Source organism: Impatiens glandulifera, chromosome 2 (genome assembly GCF_907164915.1).
Source record: "Impatiens glandulifera chromosome 2, dImpGla2.1, whole genome shotgun sequence".
Lineage (NCBI taxonomy): Eukaryota > Viridiplantae > Streptophyta > Magnoliopsida > Ericales > Balsaminaceae > Impatiens > Impatiens glandulifera.
In genome coordinates this window covers 10,395,218-10,418,032 of record NC_061863.1, presented here as the reverse complement: position 1 = coordinate 10,418,032, position 22,815 = coordinate 10,395,218, and positions in this window count along the sequence as shown.

Here is a 22,815-nt window from a genome sequence, read left to right as displayed (position 1 = left end):
CTATCGTTTTTTGTTTGCGAGATGTCCAGGAGATAGCATTTTTGCCGAGATATATGATATAACCTGTAGTAGAGATGAAGTTATCAACATCGCTTGCCCAATCCGCGTCACTAAAGGCATGTAGTGATGACGGAGTATTGCGATGTAATTGCAAACCAAGGTGAGAATTCCCGTGAAGGCAGCGGAGGAGCTTCTTGAGAGCTGTCCAGTGAGCTTCTTGCGGGTGTTGCATGAACTGGGCTAACTTGTTGACAGAGTAAGCAATGTCAGGACGTGTGAGGTATAAGTATTGGAGGCTTCCAACAACAGAACGATAAGTAGTAGGATCACATGGAGGTGTGGAAGTATTTTGTAGCAGTTGAGGGTGAGCAAGCATAGGGGTAGTTGATGGTTTGCAGTCAAGCATGTCATGACGTTGAAGGAGGTCGTGTATGTACTTTCTTTGGGAGAGAAGGAGACCAGAAGTGTTGTGTTGTACTTCCACCCCTAAGAAGAAGGAAAGTTGCCCCAAGTCCTTGAGAGAAAAGCGTTTGGCAAAGTTCGAAATAAAAACCGAAACAAAATCAGGTGAAGGACCAGTTACGATAATGTCATCGATATAAACAAGTGCATATAGGAGATCGCCATTTTTTTTGTAAATGAAGAGAGAGGGGTCGGCGAGAGATGCTGTAAAACCAAATTGTAGTAGATAGGAGGTGAGGGTTATAAACCATGCGCGTGGAGCCTGTTTTAACCCGTATATGGCTTTGTTTAAACGACACACATAAGAAGGGTTGTTAGCGTCAATGAAGCCGGATGGTTGCTGCATGAAGACTGTCTCTTGGAGATCACCTTGGAGAAAGGCGTTGTTGATGTCGAGTTGGCGTAATATCCAGTTGTGTTAGAGAGCAATTGAGAGGGTGAGTCGAATCGTAACTGGTTTGATAACCGGACTAAAGGTGGCAGAGTAGTCAAGACCAGCTTGTTGATGAAAACCTTTTGCGACAAGCCGAGCTTTGTATTTGTGAATCGTTTTATCAGGATTATATTTGATTTTGAAGACCCATTTACAACCAATGACATTTCGAGCTTCACTAGTGGTGCGAGAGTCCATGTATTGTGTTTCCGTAGAGCATTGTATTCAGCAAGCATAACATCACGCCAATGAGGGATGGAGAGTGCTTGTTTGGGGGTGGTTGGTAGTGACGTGGGTGAGGAGATAGTGGTAAGTTGGGCATACTTTGGGTTAGGTTTGGTTATGTTGTTTGTGAGACGAGTTACAGGACGAGGGAGAATGTGCGGAGGGGCGGGGTGGTGGATGTGGTGGCGTAGGAGGTGTGTTTTGTGGGGGTGTGGCAGTGGTGGACGGTGTTGTAGGGTTATGTGATGGATATGGTGGCGTAGGAGGTGTGTTCTGTGGGGGTGTGGCAGTGGTGGATGGTGTTGTAGGGTTATGTGATGAAATAGGTATGAGAGGAGTGGGAAACCATTCGTGAGGTGAGGGAAGCGAAGTTGAATTTTGTTGGTTTGATAGACGGTGGAATGGAAAATCATGCTCAATGAAAGTGACATGACGAGAAGTGTAGATTTTGTTTGTGGTAAGATTTAGGCATAGAAAAGCGCTTTGAGTTAGGGAACGACCAAGATAAATGCATGGTTGAGATCGAGGATCTAGTTTATTGGAAGCATAAGGTCGTAGTAATGGGTAGCATAGATAGCCAAAGGAGTGTAAGTGGGAATAGATAGGTTTGACATTTAGGAGTTGATAGTAGGGAGAGTCATTTTGTAAGGTTGGTGTAGGTAATCGATTTATGAGATACACAGCGATGGAGAATGCATGTGTCCAGTAAGTGACAGGTAGATTGGCATGAGATAGGAGAGAGAGACCAGTTTCGACAATGTGACGATGACGGCGTTCTGCATGGCCGTTGTGTTCAGGGGTATGGGGAGGTGTAGTAAGATGTGAGATGTCATTAGCGCGTAAGGTGGGAGGCAATTTGATGAACTCGCCTCCATTGTCAGAGAATAGGGTTATGATCGTTCTTTTGAAATAGTTTTCAACTAATTTTTTGAAGTCAAGAAAGACTGTGAGAGAGTCGGATTTATTTTTGAGAGGGTAAAACCATACATATTTAGTGTAATGGTCCACAAAGATTAGATAATATTTGTAGTTGTCATGTGAGAGGTGGGGTGAGGTCCAAACATCTGAAAATAATAATTCAAGGGGAGCTGTAGACGTAAGAGTGGATTGAGAGAAAGGAAGTTTGTGTGCTTTATTAATCTTGCAAGAATTGCAGTAATCAAGGGATGAAATTGAACCTAAATTACATAAATTTGAAATATAAGAAAAAATTTTAAATGACGGATGGCCAAGACGGTGATGCCATAGGAGAGCAGACGTGGTGGATAGCTTTGAAGTAGATGATGTGAGAGATGTTTGAAGGGCACATTTGTAGGAAGAAGACCAGGTGTACATGCCATGATTAAAAGTTCCTTGGAGTAGGATGGTGTTCGTGGAGATAGCCTTGAAACGAAAGGAAGAAGAGGTAAACTCAATTTGTGCATTATTATCAAGGCAAAACTTGGAGACAGAAATAATGTTTTGTGCAATTTTTGGAACATAAAGAACATTTTGAAAGAGTAAAGATTTGTTTTGAGAGGTGATAGTGAATGAACCTGTGTGAGAGATTGGAAGAGATGAGCCATCACCGATGATAACATCATCGTTTCCTGTATAAGGAGTGTGAAGGGATAGATTATCGAGATCATGTGTGACATGGTGAGTAGCACCGCTATCTATAATCCAGTCACATGGAGGGGCGTGAGATGAATAGGCAGTGTTGGCTTGAGGACGAGTGTAGCGAGATTGACGTACAAAGGGTTTGAGTGTAAAGTTAGGATGGGCGCAAGAGAAGTGGCGACAGACGGAGATAGTGTGACCAGTATAGCCACAATATTGGCAGACATCAGGTGATTTGGTGTTGGATGAGGTGGAGGGGTTGGGGTAGTGTGGTGAGGACTGTCGGCTGTTGTCTTTAGAGTATTGGGGTCGGGAGTAATTGTTATTTTGGCGAGTATTGGATGATGGTTTGTAGGTTGTGACAAAAGCGGTGGTAGGTGTTGATGAGGTGGAGTTGGTGTTGTCATGGAGTTTGGTGAGCTCATGATGTATGAGTTTTTCATGGAGAGCATCAAACGGGATGAGAGTATCTCGAGCTTCAACGATTTCGATGATGGAACGGTGTTGGGTTTGATCGAGCCCATTTAGAACCTTTGCAATGATGTCTTCGGGATCTAGAGTTTTGCCTAGATTGGAAAGTTCAGTGGTGCATTGTTTTATTTGATGCATATAGTCAGTGATGGTTTGATTGGGTGTCTTTTTGATTGAGTCAAGTCGTTTCTTGACTTGGAGGATATGGCTGCGAGTAGGATTTGCGTAGAGAGATTTGAGAGCAGTCCATGCTTCATGAGATGTAGCAGCAGAGGCTACAAGAGGTGCGATCTTGGCGTCAAGAGTGCCGATGAGGGAGCCTAACAATAGTTGGTCTTGTCGAGACCATGAGGCGTAACTGGGAATAGGGGTGACAGTGTTGTCGTCTTTGGTGATTGTTGGTGGTGGGCATTTCTTTTCTCCGGTGAGGTAGTCAAATAGGCAGAAACCAAATAAGAATGACTTGATTTGGGAAGACCATTGTGTAAAGTTGGTGGTGTTGTTTGTAGTTTGTAAGGGTTTGCATTGCGATAGGTTGACAAAGAAGATGGGATAGCCGGGGTCGGTAGGGTTTGGGAAGGAGAAGGCGTTTGATGACATTGTAGGATCTAGAGCTCTGATACCATGTAGAGAAGATGTATGATTGAAAAAGAATAATTGTATATATGAATGAGAAATGTACAGGTTATTTATATTACAATTTGTTATATGCAAAGTCTAAATATGGGTAAGAATTAGCTGTGCAATCACTAAGATTATGGAGGAATATATTGTGACTTGATTGCATCTTTGACTTGCAGATTTTGTGGAGTCTAAATATGGGTAACAATTAGCTGTGCAATCATTAAGATTATGGAGGAATATATTGTGACTTGATTGCATTTTTGACTTGCATATTTTGTGGAGTAAGATTGTCTGATTCCTTAACATATATTAGGTTGTCATTAGTTTGTACATTTCGTCTAGGAGTATTAATTGTTATCTTGCTATTTGGTACATTACATACATGCATTAGCCATTAGTTAATAGTAGTTGGTTTCCTAATTGCACAGGTTTATTAGATTTAAAAACAAAAAAGTGCATTACAAGAGGTAAGTTACAGATACCTGTAAATAGACCAAGGAAGACAAAGCAAAGCTCGAGATCCATCCAAACGCTCGGTCACTCGCACATTGCTCCAGGATCCACATGCTAAATAGCCTGACCCAACTACCCCTATGAATTTTCTTCATTTCTTCATTTTATTTGTGATTATAACTTATGTTTAATAATTCAAAAAAATACAAATAATTAGTTGCATGCTTCTAAATCAGATCCTAAACATTTGAAGTACTAACCTTAACTTTTGGAATTATTTTAAGTTTTCAACAATTATAACCTTTCATCTTATGGGTATGTCATTTTACATTTGTATATTTTCCTACCCTACACCATGAAAAAACTAGTTGCATGACTAGGACAAAATGAGCTTGGACAGGTAAATCTAGGTTAGATGTAGGTTGACACCTAAGATACATGCCTAGGACCGGGATTATTTTCATGAACAAAAGTGTAAATATCACGTATTTTTGAAGAGGTCAATTATTTAAAGTAGGGACAGTTCGTTTGGATAGGTGTGTGGGATAGAACGCGGATGTCATTTTCCATGTGTCACCAAGTATCGGACCGAAATAAAATTTCTAAAATCAGTGTATACACGCAACCTATTTAATGTCTCGGTTTCTCATGAAGAAAAATCGGGTTGCGACTCTTAAACGAGCCAAAAGTATGTATAATTTTTAGATCTTATATTCGGTTCATCATCTTATGCTTAGGTAAAACGATATTTAAGTAAGTTATTTTCTCACCTCATTTTACGAGATTAAAGAGAAAGGTAAACAATGTGGTTTAGCAAAATAGTCGACAATTTTTTTTCCAAATGCACTCAAGCCAAGCTTATCATTTTGGTTCATTAACCCCCACCTCTACGATTCGAGATGAAAATAAAACATTGAGATTTCCATCGAGTAAAAATCAATGTTTAGAAAATGTCAATTTTGGAGACTTACAAAAACTGGCGACTCTACTCTAAACATTGATCTTTAACTTGAAACGAATGACTGGACATTTTGAAAAATCAAGACTTTGCAAGAATAAAAGATTCTCATGTATTGAGATGTCTTGAATTGATGATGTAAGGAAAAAGAATATTGAACAAAAGGAAAGTATATCTTTTTGGTGTGTAATCTTGATTTAAGAAATAAGATTAACACAAAAGGAAATATGATGTTTTGTTACGGTAATATAACTAGGAAAGTATTGTGATAATATTTTGGAGATTGTTTTCCAAAATATTAGTGTTAACCTAGTTAAAACTTATATAAAGGTACAGTCGGGCACTTTAGAAAACTGAAGTCTTTGCCTTGAAAGCATCGTTTCCAATCCCCGATTCTGTATCTGTTAGGGTTTAGAGGGATCGAGTATTATATAAACTCGTGTCATAACCCTACTTTGTCTTGTTGTAATATTTATATTGATCACCTAAATATATACTTTCTTTCTAGTAGACATAATCAAATTTATCTTGGTGAATCACGTTAAAATTCGTGTCTTTGTTATTACTTACGTCATCTCACGCATTCCCGTTACAACAAACTAGTATCAGAGCTTAAAATTATTCGATTTTTTGTTCTTTCAATTGAGATGGTAGTAGTAAGAATTAAGAAAAAAAGTTCAGGAGGAGAAGGCAATGTGAAAAATCAAGATATGGACTCTGCTGAAACAAAAGGGCTTATGGGGACCATTAAAGTTGTCGACGGGAGAAGAAATAACTATTGAGATTTTCATTCTGGAGCAGAAAATAATGTGGCAGATCAAGATGTGGGCTCTACTAAAACAAGGGATTATGGGGTTTCTTAAGTTATCGGCAGGAGTAGAACAACTATTGAGATTGTCATTCTAGAGGAGAAGATGATGTGGCAGATCAAGATGAAAGCTCTACTAAAACGACAGGGCTTATGGGGTTGTTGAAGTTAACAATAGGAGCGAAACAACTGTTGAGATTTTCATTTTGGAGAAGATAAATACATCAGAGCCATTAGCCTACGAAGAAACTGTATTCGATTCTAAAAGTTTCATAATGGTCTGCAGCAATGTGAGTATTCAAGTCAAGGTGGAGATTTATTGAGTAGACTTGAATATTTTGATTAACAAAGGAGTGGTTAAGTTGTCTTGGAAAAAAATTCTAAATCTAGAAGAGAGACGGTAGATCATCTGGGCCACCATTAGTATTGACTAATGCATCTGGACTACCTTTGACAATTACTAATGCATTTAGATTACCTCTAACAATGACGAATGTATCTGAGCTATTTTTGTCATTGACTAATGCATCTGGGACACATCTAATATTGATTAATGTATCCAGTCCATATATGTCATTGACTAATGCATTTGGGTCACCTCTAACATTGATCAATGCGTCTATGCCATAATAGTTTTCAACATTGGGAGTATTCAAGTCAATGTGGAGATTTGCTGAGTAAACTTGAATATTTTAGTTACTAAAGAAATTGTTAAACTGTCTTGGAGACTACTCTAGATCTAGAAGAGAGAGGCGGTATATCATCTATGTAACCACTAGGATTGACTAATGCATCAGGGCCACCTCTAACATTGACAAATGTATCTAGGCCATCTCTAGCTTTAACGAATACATCTATGTCATCTTTGTCATTGATTAATGCATCTAGGCCACCTCTAGAATTGACTTATGTGTCTAGGCCACCTTTGGCCTTTACAAATGCGTCTAGTACCAAATGTGACATTGACTAATGTGTTTAGAACCACATCTGGCATTGACTAATGCATATGGGCTACATCCGACATCGCGAGTGCATATGGGCCATCTAGCACTAACTAGTGCATTTGGGTCATCCGAGACAACGAGTGCGTATAGGTTATCCAGCACTAGCGAGTGCACCTGGGCCATCCGGCACAGCACGTGCATCAGAACCATTCGACACCGGCGACTACATCTAGGTCATCTGGCACGACGAGTGCATCTGGGCCATCTGGTACTAACGAGTGCATCTGGACCATCCAGCACCGACGAGTGCATTTGGCCCATCCGACATCGGCGAGTGCATTTAGGCCACCCGACACTCGCGAGTGCATCTGAACCACCCAACACCTGCGAGTGCATTTGGGCCATTCGACACCTGCAAATGTATTTGGGTCATACCGCACTAGGTAGTGCATCTAGGCCATCCAGCACCTGAGAGTGCATCTAAGCCACCCTACACCAGGGAGTGCTTCTTGGCCATCCGGCACCGGCGAGTGCATCTGGGCCATCCGGCACCGGAGAGTGCATCTAGGCCATCCGACACTAACAAGTGCATTTGGGCTATCCGACACCGACGAGTGCATCTAGGCCATCCGACGTCGGTGAGTGCATATGGGACATCCAACATCGGCGAGTGCATCTAAGACATCTGGAATTGACAATGTCTTATAAAAACTCTAGATCAGAGAGAGGAGATATAATATTTTGGCATTGATTAATGCATTTGAGGCATTTGAGGGAATTCAAGTCAAGGTATCGATTTATTGAGATATCTTGAATTGATTATGCAAGGAAAAAGAATATTGAACAAAAGGAAAGTATATCTTTTTGGTGTGTAATCTTGATTTAAGGAAATAAGATTAACACAAAACGAAATGTGATATTTTGTTATGGTAATATAAATAGGAAAGTATTGTGATAATATTTTGGAGATTATTTGCCAAAATATTAGTGTTAACCTTGTTAAACCTTATATAAATGTGCAGTTGGGAACTTTAGAAACCTGAAGTCTTTGTCTTGAGAGCATCGTTTCCAATCCAAGTTCTGTATTTGTTAGGGTTTGGGGAATCGAGTATTATATAAACTCGTGTCATAACCCTAGTTTGTCTTGCTGTAATCTTTATATTGATCTCCTAATAATATTCCTTCTTTCTAGTGGACGTAGCAAAATCTTATCTTGGTGAACCACGTTAAAATTCACCAATTCCCGTTACAACAAATTGGTATCAGAGCTTTAGGTTTTTCAATTGTTTGTTCTTTCAATTGAGATGGTAGTAGTGAATTAAGAAGAAAAGTTATGGAGGAGAAGGCAATGTGGAAAATCAAGATGTGGGCTCTACTGAAACAACAGGGCTTATGGGGACCACTATATTTGTCAACGGGAGGAGAAATAACTATTGAGATTGACATTCCGAAGGAGAAGATAATGTGGAAGATCAAGATGTGAGATTTACTAAAACGACAAGGCTTATGGGGTTGTTGAAGTTATTGGTAGGAATAGAAAAATTATTGAGATTGTCATTCTAGAGGAGAAGATAAAGTGGAAAATCAAGATGCGGGCTATACTAAAATAAATTGTCTTATGGTGTTGGTGAAGTTATCAGTAGGAGCATAACAATCGTTGAGATTGTAATTCTAGAGGAGAAGATAATGTGGAAAATCAAGATGTAGGCTCTACTAAAATGACAGGGCTTATGGGATTGTTGAAGTTATCGGTAGGAGTAGAACAATCATTGAGATTGTCATTCTGGAGGAAAAGATAATGTGGTAAATCAAGATACGATCTCTACTAAAACGACATGGCTTATGGGGTTGCTGAAGTTATCGGTATGAACATAACAACCATTGAGATTGTCATTCTAGAGGATAATATAATGTGGAATATCAAGATGCGGGCTCTACTAAAACGACATGGCTTATGGGATTGCTAAAGTTGTCGGTAGGAGCAGAACAACCGTTGAGATTGTCATTTTGTAGAAAAAGATAATATGGCATATCAAGATGCGGGATCTACTAAAACGATATGACTTATGGGTTGCTGAAGTTATCGGTAGGAACAGAACAATCGTTGAGATTGTCATTCAATAAGAGAAGATAATGTGGAAGTTTAAGATGTGGGCTCTACTAAAACAAGGGCTCATTCGGTTTTTGAAGTTATCGGTAAGAGTAGAACAACCGTTGAGATTGTCATTCTAGAGGAGAAGATAATGTAGCAGATCAAGATGTGGGCTCTACTAAAACGACAAGGCTTATGGGGTTGTTGAAGTTATCAGTAGGAACAAAAAACCCGTCAAGATTGTCATTTTGAAGGAGGTGAATACGTTAGAGCCATTCATCTACAAATAAATTATATTCGGTTATGTAGGTTCACAATGGTCTACAGCAATGGGAGTATTCAAGTCAAGGTGGAGATTTGTTGAGTAGACTTGAATATTTTGATTAACAAAGGAGTTGTTAAGTTGTCTTGGAGAAAACTTTAAATCTAAAAGAGAGACGGTAAATCATCTGGGCCACCATTAGTATTGACTAATGCATTCGGACTACCTTTGACATTGACTAATGTATCTTGACCATTTTGTCATTGACTAATGCATCTAGGACACATTTGACATTGACTAATATATTCAGTCCATCTTTGGCATTGACTAATGCATTTGGGCCACTTCTAGCATTGATTAATGCGTATGTGCCACAATAGTTTGCTACATTAGGAGTATACAAGTCAAGGTAGAGATTTTCTAAGTAGACTTGAAAATTTAGATTACCAAAGAAGTTGTTAAGTTGTCTTAAAGACAATTAAAGATTTAGAAGAGAGAGGTGGTATATATTATTTATGCCATCACTAAGATTGACTAATGCATCCGGGCCACTTCTAACATCGACTAATGTATTTAGGCCATCTCTATCTTTAACGAATGCATCTAGGCCATCCTTGGTATTGACTAATGCATCTAAGCCACATCTAGAATTAACTAATGTGGCTGAGACACCTCTAGCATTGACTAATGCGTCTAGGACCACATGTGGCATTGACTAATGTGTCTAGGACCACATCTAGCATTGACTAATGCATATGGGACACATCCGTCATAGAGAGTGCATCTGGGCCATCTAGAACCAAGAAGTGCATTTGGATCATCTGACACAGCGAGTGCAACTAGGTCATCTAGCACCAGCGAATGCATCTAGGCCATCTACACAACACGTGCATTTGAGCCATCCGGCACCGACGACTGCATCTAGGTCATCTAGCACGACGAGTGCATTTGGGCCATCAAGCATCGGCGAATACATCTGGCCTATCTCACACCGGTGAGTGCATCTAATTCATTCGACACTAGAGAGTGCATTTGAGCCATTCAGCACCAACAAATGCATTTGGGCCATTTGACACATGCGAATGCATTTGGGTCATCCGGCACCCGTGAGAGCATTTGGGCGATACCGCATTGTGGAGTGCATCTAGGACATCTAGCACTGGGGAGTGCATCTAGGCCACCCAGCATCAAGGAGTGCATTTGGGCCAGTTGGCATTGGGGACTACATTTGGGACATCTAGCACCGATGAGTGCATCTGGACCATCCGGAACCGGCGAGTGAATCTAGGACATCAGACATTGATAAGTGCATCTGGACCATCCAAGACCGACGAGTGTATCTTGGCCATCTGACATCGGTGAGTGCATATGGGCCATCCGGCACCGGTGAGTGCATCTAGGCCATCTAGCGTTGACGAATGTATTTGTTAAGTTGTCTTATGAAAACTCTAGATCAGAGAGAGAGAGAGAGGATATATAATATTTGGGCACTAACTAATTCATTTGGGGCATTTGAGGGAATTCAAGTAAGGTGTAGATTTATGTAGATGTCTTGAATTGATGATGCAAGGAAAGAGAATATTGAACAAAAGGAAAGTATACCTTTTTGGTGTGTAATCTTGATTTAAGGAAATAAGCTTAACATAAAAGAAAATGTGATAATTTGTTATGGTAATATAACAAGGAAAGTATTGTGATAATATTTTGGAAATTATTTGTCAAAATATTAGTGTTGACCTAGTTAAAGCTTATTTAAAGGTGAAGTCGGACAATTTAAAAAGTTGAAGTCTTTGCATTGAGAGCATCGATTTTAGTCATATATTTGTATGTATTAGGGTTTCAGGAGACCGAGTGTTATATAAACTCGTGTCATTACCCTAGTTTGTCTTGTTGTAATCTCTGTATTGATCTCTTAATAATATTCTCTTTTTCTGGTGGACGTAGTCAAGTTTTATGCTGGTGAACCACGTTAAAATTCATGTCTTCTTTATTGATTACGTCATCTCACACATTCCTGTTATAATAACTGTTATAATAACTACGAAGAGTATATATATATGACAAATAGGGAAGTATAAGACCCCGAAATCATTCCTCTATTGTTGGATCTACGAAGATTTTCAAATTTTTTCAAATTTACGAATAAGGCAGCTAAGGCTATTTCTAATCCATCTCCCAAATGTTCCTAGGAAAATTTACAAATGATTGTACACATTCAATTTCCCTATAATACGAGTTATACACAAATCTTAAATTTTATATATTTGAGTTATTGTGTTCTTCAATAATGAGTTGTTTTTTAAATTTGTGATGGAGAATTAATCCTAAATCAAATAGAAGTTTTTTTGTTGAATTAGAATCGATCCATTAAGTTTGAACAATAAACTCTCAATTTGAATTTCAAATTCCACAAAAGGGGATGTGTTCATGAGATCTAACTCAAGAAATGCAACCCAAAAATGTTCCTAACAACTTCTATATGTGATATGAAGAATCTCTAAACCAACCTCGAATATTTTGGTAAAGAGTTTCTCAAAATCACAAAATATTTAGATTTGGTTTGGTCTATTTCTATTCTAACAAGTATAAAGAATGTTTTGGATAGCTTAGAAGTGGAAGTGAAATTCATTTTTTCAGCCAAGCTCTGAGTTTACTGGCGAGGCTTTGATGACCTTGTTGCATGTTGGATGTGTTGAGAAAAACGTATATTCTATGCCCTACTAAATGGAAAAACTTAGGAGCAAATAAATCACAGGTAATGCAGAAATAAATAACACACTGCACACACGATATTTTTACATAGAAAACCTCCTCAAATCAAGAAGTAAAAATCACAAGACTTTACGTCAAATTCAAGCTTCACTATAATCAGAGTCGGGAATACAATCAAGGTATAACAATATTTTAATACCGCAGAAAGATAAAAGGGCATAACCAAAAAAGATACAACTTTTTGGTCTCAAACAAGTCAAATAAAAAACTCAAATTAGGCAGAACCTTTAAGCCCAGAAAAATAAACTTCGAGACGTCCAAACCTTGATCCGATCGTTGAAAATGTAGAGGAATGAGTTACTAACTTCTCGACAAATGTCAGCGCAATCGAACTTCGTTTGAATCTCCGATCGTTAGTTTGATGAACCCTACGCGATTGTAGTAAAAAATCTGCTACAAGATTTTATCTTTCTTCCTCTCTTTTAATTTTTGACTTCTACTTTTTAATGACGATTACCGCTCTTTAAATATAAGAGCAATCAGGTTATAACCAATTAGGAAATAATCAAAATTTTAAAGTAGAAATGGTTCTTTTGGACGGACATGAAGGATATAGTGTTGATGTCATCTCCTTAGTGTCACCAAACATAGAAATAAATCAAAATTTCCTGAAAATGCATTTCTAGCATAGAAATCATGTGATGACTCTAAAACTCAAAAAGTTATGCTTTCAAAAAAGTTGATTTTTTTTCTTACAATGTTTTATCTAGTCAAAATATATAATTCATGATTCCTTACAATATTCAATAAGAGGGTAAGTAATGTGATTTTGACTATTAAATTTTAGAATTTAAAATTATTTATAAAAAATTAAAAATCTCCCAAAAAATGACGGACTACAACAACACGACCATTTTTCTTATTTTGTAATATATATAAAAAACTAAAGAATCACAACATATTTTAAATATTAATAAATATTTAGTATTTTTATTTATAATATAATTATAGTTGTATATTTGTTATATAAATTATTATTTTATTATAGTTAAATAAAAATAACAAATAATATTTCTGTTTAAAATAATAATTATATATTTTTAACATATTATTAAATAAAAAGGTTGAAATACAAAAACAATTCAATAAAAATAATTTTACAAATTTGAATAATAAAATAATAAAAAATTATTTAAATTAAAAACATAAATTTATATTACAACATATTTAATTACAAAAAAAACAGATACCTTATATATTTTTAATAAAAAAATATGAAATTCCTACAAAGTTTGAGTAAAAAAAAATGAATTTCCCTTAAAAGAATATTAACGTAAAGGGGTGACCTTTTAAAAAATATATTCAATCCAATGTGACTCAATATGTTAGATTTCTGCATTACAAGATACTTGCTTACAGTATATAAAATATATAGTTGGGCTTAATTTTATTTATACGAATTGTTATTTCATATTTAACTATTTTGCAATCTCCATTAAAATTTTGTTTTATTTTTTATAAGACTATTTTGAATCATACCCATTATATATGAAATGATCATTAACATTATTTATTTATTTAATTGTATTTTATTTCAGTTTTGAGTGTCATATATATATATATATATATATGTGTGTGTGAGATCTTTTTGATAAAAGATTATTTTAAACTTGACTATTTACATTTTAATAAAAAAAAATTAAACAAATAATATATTTGTCAATTGAAACTTTAAAAAGTTAAATATTTTACTCTTGATTTATTTGTATCAATGTGATGGAAGGAAGAAACAATGCACTTAGTCTCTACCTCCGATTGATACCAAACTAAAACATGAAACAACATCCCAAATTGAAATGAACAAAAAAAAATTAATTACTGGCTTAAAATTTAGAGAGGGAGGGTAACAAAAGGTGCACGACTAAAATAAGGTAAGATTATTTTTTAAACTCTTAAAAAATTTTAATTATAAATATAATTAACTGATTTTTTTAAATTTTCGTAGAATATTCCAAAATGAGAAAACATGTCTTAAAATGATATATAATGTTTTGAGATAACTATTAGTTATTAATATAACTCTAACCTAACATAAAATAATAAAATATCGTATATGATAGTCGAATAAAGTTTGTAATAATTTCGATTAGATTGAGATAATTTTCATATTACAAAACCAATCTTATTTTAGATTAATTTAAATAAAATATTTAAAATTAATGAAAGTTGAAATAAAATCTAACGAAATATCAAGAAATATATTAAAAATATTCATAGTGATTTTAAATATAATGAAATTATTTTTTAAACTCTTAAAAATTCTAATTATAAATATAATTATCTGATTTTTTTAAATTTTCTTAGAATGACTAAAATAAGAAAACATGTCTTATAATGATTTATAATGTGTTGAGATGAATTTTTGTTATTCAAACAACTTTAACCTAACATAAAATAATAAAATATAATATATAATAATTGAATAAGGTTTGCAATAATTTCGAATAAATTGAGATAACTTTTATATTACAAAACCAATCTTATATAACCTTAAAAAACACTAAATTAACGGGTCCTCGCATCACATCGTATCATTCAGATTTAATTATTCACTAATTAAATTAGGATATAATTCAAATAATTTTAACAAATGTTTTAATAATGTAGTAGGTTTTTGTTGATTGGATGGATGTCGATTTTTATTTTGTGTTGAACTTTTCTTTGTAATTTTTTTTTAAATCAAGAATATAGTTTGTCTAGCTTGATTTTGAACTCAGGTTCTCTACCATTCTATGCTTCATGTTTTGTAATTAAATGAATTTAAGTTATTTTAAAAAAAAAAAATCTAAATAAATAGAAATATTTGTTAATAAATATTATTATTTAATTGTTTAAGATTGTGAAAATTTTAATTAAAGTATCTTTAAACCATTTTCAAATTATTTAAATTTTCATCATATTTTTTTTACTAAAAGTCTCTAAATAACATTTTTCTTAAAATTAATTCATATTTTTACCCTAGCTAAAAAAATGAAATGGAAAAAAAAAAAAAATCAATCAATTTAGTTTGTCAAAATAGATAACGTAGGTTGATAGCAATTCTTATCCCTATAGTCAATAAATAAATAAATAAATAAATAAATAAATAAAAATATATATATATATATATATAATAACGCTTAAGTTTAAAAAACACTAAATTAGCAGGTCATCGCACTAAATCGCAACATTTCATATAATTTTTCAAAATTTAAATTAGGTTTTATTTCAAATAATTTTAAAAAATGTTTTATGTAGTAGGTTTTTGTTGTTCGGATGTATGCCGATTTTTATTTTGTATCAAATTTTTCATTTTTTTTTTCATTTTTTTTTTATAGACTATGGCTTGTCTATCTTGACTTTGAACTTAGGTTCTCTTCCTTTTTAAGATTTGTAAAAAAATGATCATATATCATTTTTCAAAAAATGTTTTTTAAATAAAATAGCAAAATTGTTAATAAATATTACTATTTAATTTTTTAAGATTATGATAATTCAAATTAAAGTATCTTTAAACTTGTTTCAAGTTATTAAAATTTTCATCACATTTTTTTACTTAAAGTTTCTAAATATTATTTTTGTTAAAATTAATTCATATTTTTACTGTAGACTAAAAAAACAGAAAAAAAACTCTAGATTATTGGGTCTTCGCATCACAGCGCAACATTCAGATTTAATTTCTCACCATTTTAATTATGATCTAATTCAGATAATTTTAATAAACATTTCAATATGTAGTACGTTTTTGTTGTTTGAATGTATTTCGATTTTTATTTCGTGTTGAACTTTTCCTTTAGGCTTTTTTTTTGTCTTTTTTTTTTTAAATTAAGACTATATCTTGTCTAGATTTTGAATTCGGTTATCTTCCCTTTTATGCTTTGTAATGAATAAAACTATGTCATTTTAAAAAATAAATCCAAATGCAATCCAAATGCAAAATTTGTTAATAAATATTATTATTTAATTGTTTAAGATTATGAAAATTCAATTAAAATATATTTTCAAATTACTTGAATTTTTATCACATTTTTTATTAATATTATTTTTTCATAACATGATAATATATTCACAATAAAAAAAATGAATAGGTAAAATGATATTATAAATAACCCAAAAATTAATAATGAAATATTGTAGGAGGTCGGTACAAAATGTTATAAAGTGAGTAATGATATCAATGAAGAATGTTTGATGTAATGTCACAAAATTGATAGGTTGAAACTTAATTTGAGTGACAAAAAATATCAATTACTATATAAACTAGAATGTATCATGTGCATTTGTACCAGTAATAATATAAAAAACCGTGAAAAAAATATTACCGTAAAATTTTTATGGGCGGGTCAACCCACAATCCGACTCAAGTATCCATTTACTCTCACATATATCCAAATTAACCACAGCTCTCGACCCGGCAATCCGGACACTTTAAAAATTAAGCATCATTATATATATATATAGATTAGTTAGTTAAAAAGTTGAACTTATATTGTTAAAATGACGCGCGTTTATCAAATTTTGGGTTGAATTTAAAATATAATGTGTTATCAACTTAGTTGGTTAAAAGGTTGTACTTGTTTTATTAGGTTGCAAGTTCGAACCATACCTATAGCATTTTTAATTTTATTTTTAACCGTTTTAAGTTTATGGGCGGGTCAACCCACAATCCGACCCAAGTATCCATTTACTCTCACATATATCCAAATTAACCACAGCTCTCGACCCGACAATCCGGATACTTTAAAAATTAAGCATCATTATATATATATATATAGATTAGTTAGTTAAAAATTTGAACTTATATTGTTAAAATGTCACGCGTTTATCAAATTTTGGGTTGAATTTAAAATATAAAGTGTTATTAGCCTAGTTGATTAAATGTTGTATTTGTTTGGTTAGGTAGCAAGTTCGAACCATAGCTATAACATTTTTAATTTTATTTTTAACCGTTTTAAGTTTATGGGCAGGTCAACCCACAATCCGACCCAAGTATCCATTTACTCTCACATATATCCAAATTAACCACAGCTCTCGACCCGGCAATCCGGACACTTTAAAAATTAAGCATCATTATATATATATATATATAGATTCTAATGAATATTAGTTTTTTTAAAATAAAAATTTAATTATTTTTTATTTAGATATTATTAATATTTATTATTTATCGAATTATAAGATATTTTATAATAAAAATCTAATAAGTAAAATGATATTTTAAAGGACTTTAAGATTAATAATAATAAATATTTATAACAGTTCACTATAAAATAGTAAAAAAAATGTAACAATATTATTAAAGAAAGGTGATTCAAGAATTGGTTATACTTTTATCATACAATTACAATTATGAGTTTAAATTTATTTTTAGTAAAAAAAAATCAATATTAATTTTAAAAATAAATATATTACGTTTTTTAATAAGATTTTTTAAAACTAAAAATTAATTATTTTTTATTTAAACATTATTTCTTCTATTTTTCCATATTTTAAATAATTTATAAATATTTGTTATTTTAGTTTATAATATTATTATAAATATAAATACTGTATAGAATATTAAAAATTGAATTATTATTATTTTTAATAAATGTTATAATTAATATTATTGTTTAACTATATGTATAATAACATTTATGTATAATTTATTGTATAGATATATGCCATTTTGAAACAAGAATTTTATGGTGTGTGATATAAAAAAAAGATGGTTCAATAATATTAAAATAATTATTTTAGATTATTTTTAAATAAATAAGATTTAAATAATAAAAAAGATGGTTATCTAAATATATTTTTACAAATTAACGCGTTAGGATTAGAGTAAGCTGCTATATTTTCAAAATTCACTAGAGCCTCAATTTTTTATTTTTTCAAGTCAATCATCAAGTTTTTCTCTTTGGTACATAGATCCAAGTATTTGCTTTAAAATTTAGTAGATACTCTTTAAACAAATCCATAAGCATTATAAAGATTCCTTTTACTTTTATTTAATAAACTAGTGTATGAGCATTTTTAAGATTTTGTAGAGTTGTAATGCTTTAAGTTCTGAAATTGGTTGTGTTTTGATTGTATAAGTATGTTTACAATTTCATATTAAAAAAGATTAATCAAATATTTTAAAAAATATTTTTCAACAAAATTACTGTTTTATGAATTATTGTCACTAAATTGCTAATTCAAATAAATTTTGATGTGGAGAAAGAAATGGTATTAAAAATGCGAAATTAATTTTTACAAGTAGTTATTCGAACATCAGAAAAACATAAAGTACTAATTTTATTTTATTTATAAAAATTAAAGGAAAAAAAAAGGTTTGTTAGGTAGGACTAGATGTGTATAAATCTAAATTTTAATAGTAGAGGAAAGAGTAAAAAGTAATTGCTCTATTTTTTTTTTTTAAATTTAATTGGGGTTGGAGCCACATTAGTTAAGTACTTTTTAAATTTAGGTGGGGTTGGAGTCCACCCTAGCCCAAGTGTGACTCAGTTTCTGTCCATATTTTTTTAAAGAGGAATGATATATATCTCTAGGCAGCAGGAGCGATGGTATATAATTAATAAATAAAAATATAATATTCTATCTCCTCTTATTAATTAATTTTTCTCTCTTCTTATTAAATAATTTCTCTCACTTTCTCTATCTCTACAAATTAATTTATCTCATTTATCCCTATTCTCACGATTATTGTTTTACTCATTTCTTTTATATTTATTATCTCTCAAGGGATAAAATAACTCAACAATTTATAACAAACTCTCACATTAAATATTTTAATAATATGTTTAAATAAAATATAAACCATAAACCTTAAACTCTAAACTTTAAACCCCTAAACCTTAAATCCTAAAATGTTTAAAATTTAGGGTTTAGAATTTAGGGTTTAAAATTTAGTGTTTAAATAAATTAATTAGCTAGAGGTAAAGTAATTAATGTAAGAGAGAAAGAGAGATAAATTTTTTTTTTTTAATTTCACGAGGCACGTAGAAATCGCTGGAGCATTCGCTGTCCCAAGTCGCGCTCTATATCATTTTTCTTTTTTTAAATTACTTTTGTTTAGAAATACCCAATTTTTTAAAAGAGTTAGTTTAATGAAATCTAGTTCTTGGGCTCATAAGGACTAGAGATAAAAACATGTATATTATTGTATGTGACATATGGAGTACTTGTCATCTGTTTTTAAAGTTTAGAATGATTTGTAATTTTTTATAATCTTATTTATTAAAAGGATGTTCTTCCTATCCTTTGATTTTCTTTGTTTCTGACGGAGAATATTTGGCCATGGCTGGTTTTTTATGGATAAATTAGCCGTGACATGTTATCTGACCGTGTTTTACATGGGCAATTTGAGAATTGGTATTTTTAACCGATAAAACTAACGAGGACTTGTCCTCCTCTAACTTTATTTTCAGCAACACTACCGATTTTTCATGCTAACGAAATAGCCTGTTTTTTACCGAGAAAATCATCCATGACCTATTTTTCTACTAAATTTCCAACATGCGATAGAGAAAATGTCTACTAGCCCACTAACTCGCATGTCTGCTTCCGAACCGACCCGCGACCGATTCGACCAAACTCCCTTAGCCCTAGGCCTTTTTTTATATTTTATTTATTTCGCTTCTTTTATTTATTTAATTAATTTATAAAAGTCACAAAATAAATATAAAACTTGTGAAAATTTTATTTTTATAAAAAAGATTTTTCTGGAACTGGCTACGAATTTAATATTTCTAAACTTACATGATCCATAACTTTCCTCCATTTGTCCAAATAATATAAATTCGATTTATTTGTACTCCTAAAATTATTTACAACTAAAAAATTGATTTTATACATTTTTCGCTATTATGACTTTTTTGCTATTTTGTTTTGTGTTTATCCTCGTTTCAATCCAAACACTTATGCATGCTCACATGAATACTATTCTAATATTTATATTTAGCAAATTTTCATAATTGAAATTTCCAAACCATGATTTACACATTTTCAATTATCCATCTATGTAACCTACTTATATACTTATTTGTATGTATTATACTTGAATTATTCTTATACTTATATTTCTTTTATGCATTCATATATATATTGATTATCACATGAGCCAAAATATGTATTACAAAATTAGTCTGTATCTACAAACAAATGACCCGAATATGTACGTGGAAATCACACATATCACTAAGATTAGCACGACATAACAATATTTTAAAGTCGAATAAAAAGTAAAGTGCGAGAATATATTCTAAAAATGCCAAAATCATGGGAGTAAAGACCGTTTAACTAGACGGGTGTGTGTGAGACCGTATCTATATATATATAATGATGCTTAATTTTTAAAGTGTTCGGATTGCCGGGTCGAGAGTTGTGGTTATGTTGGATATATATGTAAAAGTAAATAGATATTTGGGTCGGATTCTGGGTTGACCCGCCCATAAACATAAAACAGTTAAAAATAAAATTAAAAATACTATAGGTATGTTTCTAACTCGCAACCTAACAAAAACAAGTATAACTCTTTAACCAACTAGGCTAATAACACATTATATTTTAAAATCAATACCAAATTTGATTAAAACGCGGGACGTTGTAAAAAAAAAATTCCCGTGTGAATCGCACGAGAATCTTCCTAGTTATTATTATTATTCTTAAATCGAAAAAAAAGCTAAAAAGAGACTTAAAATAAATTATCCATCCTATTCCAATCTCGGTTGTATTCGACGGAATTGTTAGTTATGCAAATTACTTCAAAAAGTCTAATTGGTTGATTTTATAAACACTTCCGATTTATTTTTAAAGGATAATCTTTTAGTGATGCAAATCAGAAAAAACTGAGCTGTATTTATCATGTACAATATCATATTTTTACTCTTTTCTAAAACAATTATAACTATTTAAGTTTTAATAAAGAACTTAAACAAATAATATATTTATCAATTGAAGCTTTAAAGAGTTAAATATTTTATTAGGATGTTTTATATGTATCAATATAATGGAAGGAAGAAACAGTGCATTTCTATGCCGCCTCCTCCTCCAATTGATACCAAACTAATTATTAAAACATGAAACAATTCCAAATTGAATTTAATAAAATTTGGTCTAAAATTCAGAAAAGATGAGCTGGAGCTGGAGCTGCATGTGTATACATATACTTGCATAGAATTCTGGGAAGTTGTTCGAGGACATGAGGTGCACCGCCGGGGTAACATTCACGATTGAAAAACTCGATACCAGCACAACACCATGGAAAGACAGGAGTTCCAACGAATAGTCCATAGAAGATTGGCTTCATACATATAGGGAACAGGCTCATTGCGCACACGCAACGAGCTGAAGGGGTGATATCATTTATAAATAACGATTGAGTTTTGGGTGATGGTGGCAAATGGTTACATGATGGAAAGGTGGAAGCTTGTCCGGACTTGAGTGGAAGTGAAGCCTGTGAAGGTGAAACCACAATGAAGGTTATTATTAAAACTAATAAAGTCTTTGAATTCATTGCTACACAAATGTATAAATATTTTGAGTTTGATGAAATTATTGGACTATAGGTGTTCTTTATAGTAGAGGAAGATTAAGGAGCCCTTCGAAAAGAAAGTATAACCTTTATTAATAAATATTATTATAATTTAATGGTTCAAATTTATGACAATTTTAATAAAAATAAAATTATTTTTAAAACATATTCAAAGTTATTTAAAATTTTGACATATTTTTTACTTTTAAGTCTCTAAATATTATTTTTTAATTATTTTTCTTAAAAGTAATTCAATGTCTTACAATACTAAAAAGAAAAACAAAGAAGAAAAATGAATAAATTTAGTGTGTCAAAATGTATTTAAATAAGACTTTAGTAGTGAATCTAAATAATATAGTAATATTTACTTAAAATTGTTATTCATTTATATACTCATTTTGTTTTTCATCTTTGATCAATCTCATCTAAATCTCTTCTTCCTTTTTTTTCTTTTATAATTATTTTAAGTCTTTCCTTGTAAAAAAATATAATTCTAAATATTTACTTATTTTTGGTATTCATATTAATAAAATATACTATATTAAATAAAGAAAACAAAAGCAGATAAAATTAATATTGTATATAGGGCTGATGGGTGAGTCGTTATGATATATCTTAATATTTTTATTCATACCTAATACCTTATGGAAAGTTTTGGTATAGAAAAATTTATACATTTATCTTACTTTAATTTCAGTACCTAATCAGTATTATTTTTTATACCTAAAACATATAATAAATTAAACCAAAAAATCAATTTAATAGAGTTATTATATAAATATTACACAAAATTAAAATTAAAAATATTTACCATAAAATAAAATATATTTTTTTAAATCCAACATGTAGTAGAACATGTAGTAGGATCTAATACAGATAATTTTAACAAACATTTTAATATGTAGTATGTTTTTGTTGTTTAGATGTATGCCAATTTTTATTTTGTGTTGAACTTTTCTTTTAGTTTAATTTTTTAATTTTTGTCTTTTTTTATAAATAAAAATTAAGACTATGATTTGTATAACTTGATTTTGAGCTCAGGTTCTTTCCATTTTAGGATGGGTAATGAAATGACACTAAATTATTTTTAAAAAAAATCTATTAATAAATATTATTATTCATTTTTTAAAGATTATGATAATTCTAATTAAAGTATCTTTAAACCATTTTAAAATTATTTAAATTTTCATCACATTTTTTTTAATTAAAGTCTCTA